Below are 6,003 nucleotides of genomic sequence, written 5' to 3' on the forward strand. Positions count from 1 at the left end.
TTTCCAGGTTTCCCCTCTGCTCCAAGCGCCCTCAAACCACGACTCTCTCTGGAGACCTGGTGGTTCCCTGTGCAGGCGCTTTCTTGGTCCTAGAACCGCTATTTTCCCAGGGCTATTTTTCATCCAGGAGGTGTTCACTGAGAGGGCTGGGCCTCGTTTTTTCCATCAAAGGTTGTGTTTTCACCGCCTGTGAGTTTCGCAGGGGAAAGGTCACCAAACCCCCACAAGATTGCCCCCTGGGTGACTGCAAAGCCAATCAGCACAGGCAGAAGGCTGAGGAAAGGTCTCCTACAAGGGGCTCTGTCCTCCAAAAAGGAAGGCAGGGGGAACATTTACTGGGAAGACCTCAAGCCTATTCATGCCAGTAAGACTTGTGACAAGTAGAGGGTTGGCAGTTTTCCTGCGTATGCTCAGTTGAGACACTTAGGAAGGCCTGTTCAAAGATGTGGGCTGTAAGACACTGGGACCCCTCCTAGCCTGAAACTGTGTGCAATTGAGTAAAACCGTGTGTGCTCTAAAACAAGGTAGGTTTGGGGATCATCATGGACTGTAAGCTATAACACCAGAACTTGAGCTCCTTTTGCAACTGTTTTTATTGCAACAGTTTCAAGTCCATTTCATTATGGCATAAATCACAAATCAGATCAGTAAAATGGACATTCCTCATTTAAGTAGCCCAGAAAATAAAGGTAATGCCCTAGTGGAGCCAGGAGAATAATCTGGTGAATCAGTCATTTATTCCCGTGTGCTCCTGTGGATATTTGTTAAAGCCTAGATGCCTGTTTTGAATCTTTTCAAGGTGCTTTTGGATTTCACAAGTGTTAATATTAATGCAGTGGGAAGTATATTGGCAATAGAAAAATATCCTTTTTGCTTGGCTGGAATATAAATCCCTAAAGGAATTTTGTTATGGCACACTGATTTCCCTAAGAATTCTATACCTTTTTGCTGGGTGCAAGATGGCCCAGAAGGTTTCATTAGTTGTGCTTTTTCAGGGTGAAAGATTTGTCATCACATGTAAAAACATAGGCACAAGCTGGCACATTCCTGAGCATGTTCAGTTCCAGATCATGCTTCTTCAGACCTGTGTTCACAGGTGGCAGAGGGAACCACTCCTGGGTGGAAAATGTTGTATTATAATGAATTTAAAGCCAGTGGCCTCCAGATTCCTGATGAAGGGATGTTTCCAGGCAGCTTGGACAATGGTAGCCAGCTGGGTGTAGCTGAGCCCTCCTCTTGCATTGCTTGGAACTGCCAATTCTAGTCTCAGGAGTCCCACTCATTCATCCCTGAGGACCAAAGCACCTGAGGTGCCACTTCAGGCTCCTGGGTCTTGTGTGAACTAGGGTCAAATCATGTGTTGGTATGGGTCTTCCCCTTCTTTGGACAGTCTCTTTTGCTTCCCTAACAACTAGCAGAGAGCCAGCCAACAAGGATTTGTAGCAGACAAGTGGTATCCCAAGTTTCTGACTCAGGGACTCCAGGCTGGGAGAGTACAAAGCACACCTGCCCAGGGTCCATCCCACACAGTCCTCACCATCACTAAGCATCCACCTCTCTTGTGCAGACTTCCAGCTTAACAAGGTCCCCTACCAGAACTCTAGCAAAGCTTCTTCAAAGTCCTTGTGTTGAGAGTGATGAAGCAATAATGGATACTTGCCCAGCTTTAAGTAGCCAATCCACTGCAGCTCCATGGGATGTAAATTGTGACAGTTCTATACTTGTGTACGTGAACTTTTGCTGAATAAAACAGGACAGTATCCAGTAACTAATCATTCCTATGCATGTACATATAAGCTGGGATTTTAAAAACAATACCCTCAATTTATCCCCATCAAATTTGGCTACCAAATGAGCTTCACAGTCAAATATATACTTCAAACATTAGGTAAAAATTATTGTATTGCTAATAAGCAATCAAACTCTTCCTTGCAAGAGAGCCTATGGGAGCTGGGCGTAGTGGTGCACACATGTAATCCCAGTGGCTCAGGAGGCTAGGCAGGAGGATCAAGGGTTCAAAGCCAGCCTCAGCAACTTAGCCAGGCACTAAGCAACTCAGTTATACCCTGTCTCTAAATAAAATACAAAAAGGTGGGGGTGGGGCTGCTGCTGGGGATGTGGCTAAGTACCCTGAGTTCAATCCCCTGTACCAAACAAAAAAAGAGTGCCTATGGGGGCCTGCCATTCTCTTGGTGAAAGCAAAGAGTATTTTGTGAATCCTCCACCTTTCAGTGAGAGGTCTTGTTGATGTCAATATTAGAAATAGTTGAGGAGGAGAGCGAGAAATAATTTTGAGGAAATAATTTCTTTCCATTGCTTACTGATAGTCTTTCCTATCTGTACCTTCTTCAAAATAAAGTGCAAAAAAGTAAATTAAAGTCTTTAAATAATAACCTTTTAGTGTCTCCAACATATGTCTGTGATATCACTTCCTAGCCTAGGTCTTCTTTGAACAAACTCACTAAAATTGTCCCTGGAATACTGAAAATGCAAAGTTATCCTTCAATAGAGTGCAACACCTGGAGGAAAGTAGTACGACGTTACAATTCACAACAGGGATGTGTATGGCTCTCCAAAAATGGAATCCACATCAACAGAGGTGACATAGAGAAGTGTGACTGCAAATGGAGAAGAGGATATGATGAGACTGGGGTCTATCTAAATGCCCTGACATTTGCAGCAGTCCCAAAGGAAGGATCATCATCTCTGTAATTTCTACTTCCTGATATCTTTGATATTTTGCTGATCATCTATTTTATGTCAGTGTTCTCCTTGCTTCTCAGAATGCAGTGGGTGCTCTCAATTCCATTCCCTATTGACCCTATTGAGAGGTTCTGGCACTTAGCCAATTAATGGATGTAGGGATTCCAAGCAGACCCTGTCTCAAAAAATAAAAAGAGCTGGGGACCAGTAGTAGCTCAGTGTCATAGCACCCCTGATTTCAATCTCCACTACCAGGAGGAGGTGGGGGAAACTGCACTCTGATGACCTGATGGCAGATTGTCCTGCTTTCAGGCTTGTTATGATTTAGGTATTAGTTGCCCCTCCCCCCCCCAAAAAAAGCTCATGTATGAAACAATGCAAAAAAGTTTGGAGGGGAAATGACTGGATGCAAATGGTTATGCAGATCTTAACCTAAATTAATGCATCAGTCCTCTGATATTAACTGGTGTGTGTGGGGGGAACTATAGGCAGGTAGGGTATGGATGGAGGAGGTGGGTCCCTGGGAGATGCCTTTGGTATATATTTTGTCCTTGATAAATGTAGCTACTTTGTGCTCTCCCTCCCCCCACCACACCCCTGCTCTCACTCTTTTCTGGTTCAATGACTGGAGCTGCTTTTTGCCACCACACATGGTCTTCTGCCCCACCTTGGGCACAGAGCAACAGAACAATGGAGTTGGTCACCTGTGGACTGACATCTCTGAAACTGAGAGCCCCAAATAAATGTTTTCACCTCTAACTGTGACTGTTGCAAACTGAGGCTTCATGCGACCAAGAAACCCTTGCGCGGGTAAGAGGAAGCTGGCAATGCCTACAGTCATCCACCAAGCGGGTATTGGGTGCCACTAAGAGGTCTGAGGCACTGCTGAGTTAATATTGGTTTCCTTCCACTGAGTTCTGACCCCAAAACGCAACTTTGGGAGGCACTTCAAATCTAAAGAATAACTAGCTGGATTTGACTTCTTACAATTACAAAAAAAAAAAAATTCTTTCACCGGAACTTGCTCAGAAAAAGAAAATTTCAAAGAAATCACAGGCAAGGAATAAACAGGAACCTGTTCTGCTTAATTCCTTCTCATTCAAGGCTACACCCGACCTGTATGAGGTGGAAAATTCTGAGACCAGGCTAAGTTGGACCTCTTTGCCTACCCGCACTAGCCTGGGGGAAGAAATTTCAGATATGGCCAAACTGAGTCCCAGTACACTTAAGTAATGGTAGCACTCACCTTCAGTGCTAAACCGTGCCTTCCACAGCAAACCTAAGTGCAAAGACTGTTAGACATGCAAATCAGTAAGGAATCTTTCCAAACTGGTGATCTGTGCCTGGTCCTAACACCAGAAATAGTAAGATAGATACCCCCCCCCTCCGCGGGACTTTTGACAGAATCAAAATTACTGAGTGTGAATGCAATAAAACGCCATTCTTAAAAATCAAAGAAAGGCGTGAGAGTAGAAATAAAACGAACTGGGACTGAAAAAAATGACAAAAATATAGAAAATACATAAATACGTAAGTCAAATCAGTATTTAAAAACGCGTTGGAGCCAGGCATGGTGGCGCATGCCTACTGTAATCCCAGCTGGGGCAGGAGGATCACAAGTTGGAGGCCAGCTTCAGCATCTTAGTGAGCCCCGTTTCCCAAGCAACTGAGGGAGAGGATGTCTAAATAAATAAATAAATAAATAAATATTTTAAAAACCACGTTGTAAAAACGAAAGGGATGTGAAATTAAATGAGAAAAGCCAAGGCATATTTATATTGCAAATCGCGCTAAGTAACAAAACTTAGTGAGTATTAAAGATAAAGAAATAAAATCGAGAAACCAATTCACTCTTTAAATCTATAAAATTCTGAGAGTGATTCTAAAATAGTACTTGTCGTTTCTAAAAGTTGAAATGGAATAAAAGTCTCAAGTTATGGAAGGGAATGTGTAACAAGACGAATACAAATGTGTGAAACAGAAGAAAACGGCCAGTAATAGGCGACCTGAAACACTACAGAGAATCGTCAGGAGAAAGAGAATTTTTAAAAATTGACAAGGAACAGCTAAAGGCAAATCTCAGTGCGTTTCAATTTCCTACGAGAAGCCTTTTTGTGAACAGTCTTTTCAGAGTAAGATCAGAGAGGCTCCTTCTCTGCTCTAAGGCCGCCTCTCTGCCAGAGAAGGGTGGGCAGCACCCCCAGGGCATTGAGAACACCAGGAAATCCATGCCAGGAGGCCCCAGGAAACCAGGTGCGGGTTCCACCAGTTGGAGGAGATGGGTCGGGGGCACTCGGAGAGACACTGGTCCGCAGAGGTCTTGCTGTCCAGGACTGGTCACTGGGGTAGGAGGGTGGGGGGCTGAGTCCTTCGCAGTGAAATCTGCTGCAGCCATGAGTGCCTGGGGCTCTCCTGCAGACTCCTCCCCATCTGCCCCAGCCTCCAGGTTCTTGCATGGCAGCTTCCTGGCCTCGGTTGGTTCCCCAGAGCTCTGGACTCCCGCGGAATCCGTTTTGCAGGTGGACCCGGCGCCCGCCAACAGGACTGGAGTAGTGAGTCCTCTCTCTTCTGCCTGCAGAGGTGTACAAGCTCCTCCAGACACCCAGGTGGGAGGGGTCTCTGCCTAGAAGGGTGAGTCCCCTCTCTCCTGGTTGCGGAGGTATATGAGGTCCCCCTGACACCCAGGTGAAAGAGGTCTCCCACATGGAGGGGCGAGTGCATTCTACCCTGGATGCGGCTGTGTAGGAGCTCCCCCTAAATCCAGTTGAAAGGGGTCTTCCCCCTAAATCCAGTTGAAGGGCGGGAGCGCCTTGAGGGGCAAGTCCCTTCTGCCCTGGCTGAGAGGGTACACAAGCTCTAGAACAAGGAGGAGGGAGGGGGCTCCGGCGGGGAGGAGCCTGGCTAAGCGGTATAAGAGCTCCCCTCTGTACCCAGGTGGGAAGGGTCTTTCGGCTGGAGGGGCGTTTTCCCTCTACCCTGGCTGTGGAGGTATATGAACTATACAGACACCCAGGTGGGAAGGGTCTCCCGCCTGGAGGGGAAAATCCTTGCTACCCTGGCTGCACCTGTATAGGAGCCCCCACACACACACCCGACACCCAGGTGGAAAAGGTCTCTGCCTGAGAAGCAAGTCCCCTCTACCTGGCTGTGGCTGTATAGGAGCTCCCCTGGACAACCATGGGGGAGTGGTCTTCTGCTGGGAGGAAAAGTCCGCTCTAGCCTGACTGCAGTGGTATAGGAGCTCCCACCAACTGCCAGGTAAGAGGGGTCTACCCCCTAGATGGGCGAGTCCTCTCTACC

Source organism: Ictidomys tridecemlineatus, unplaced genomic scaffold (genome assembly GCF_052094955.1).
Source record: "Ictidomys tridecemlineatus isolate mIctTri1 unplaced genomic scaffold, mIctTri1.hap1 Scaffold_746, whole genome shotgun sequence".
NCBI lineage: Eukaryota > Metazoa > Chordata > Mammalia > Rodentia > Sciuridae > Ictidomys > Ictidomys tridecemlineatus.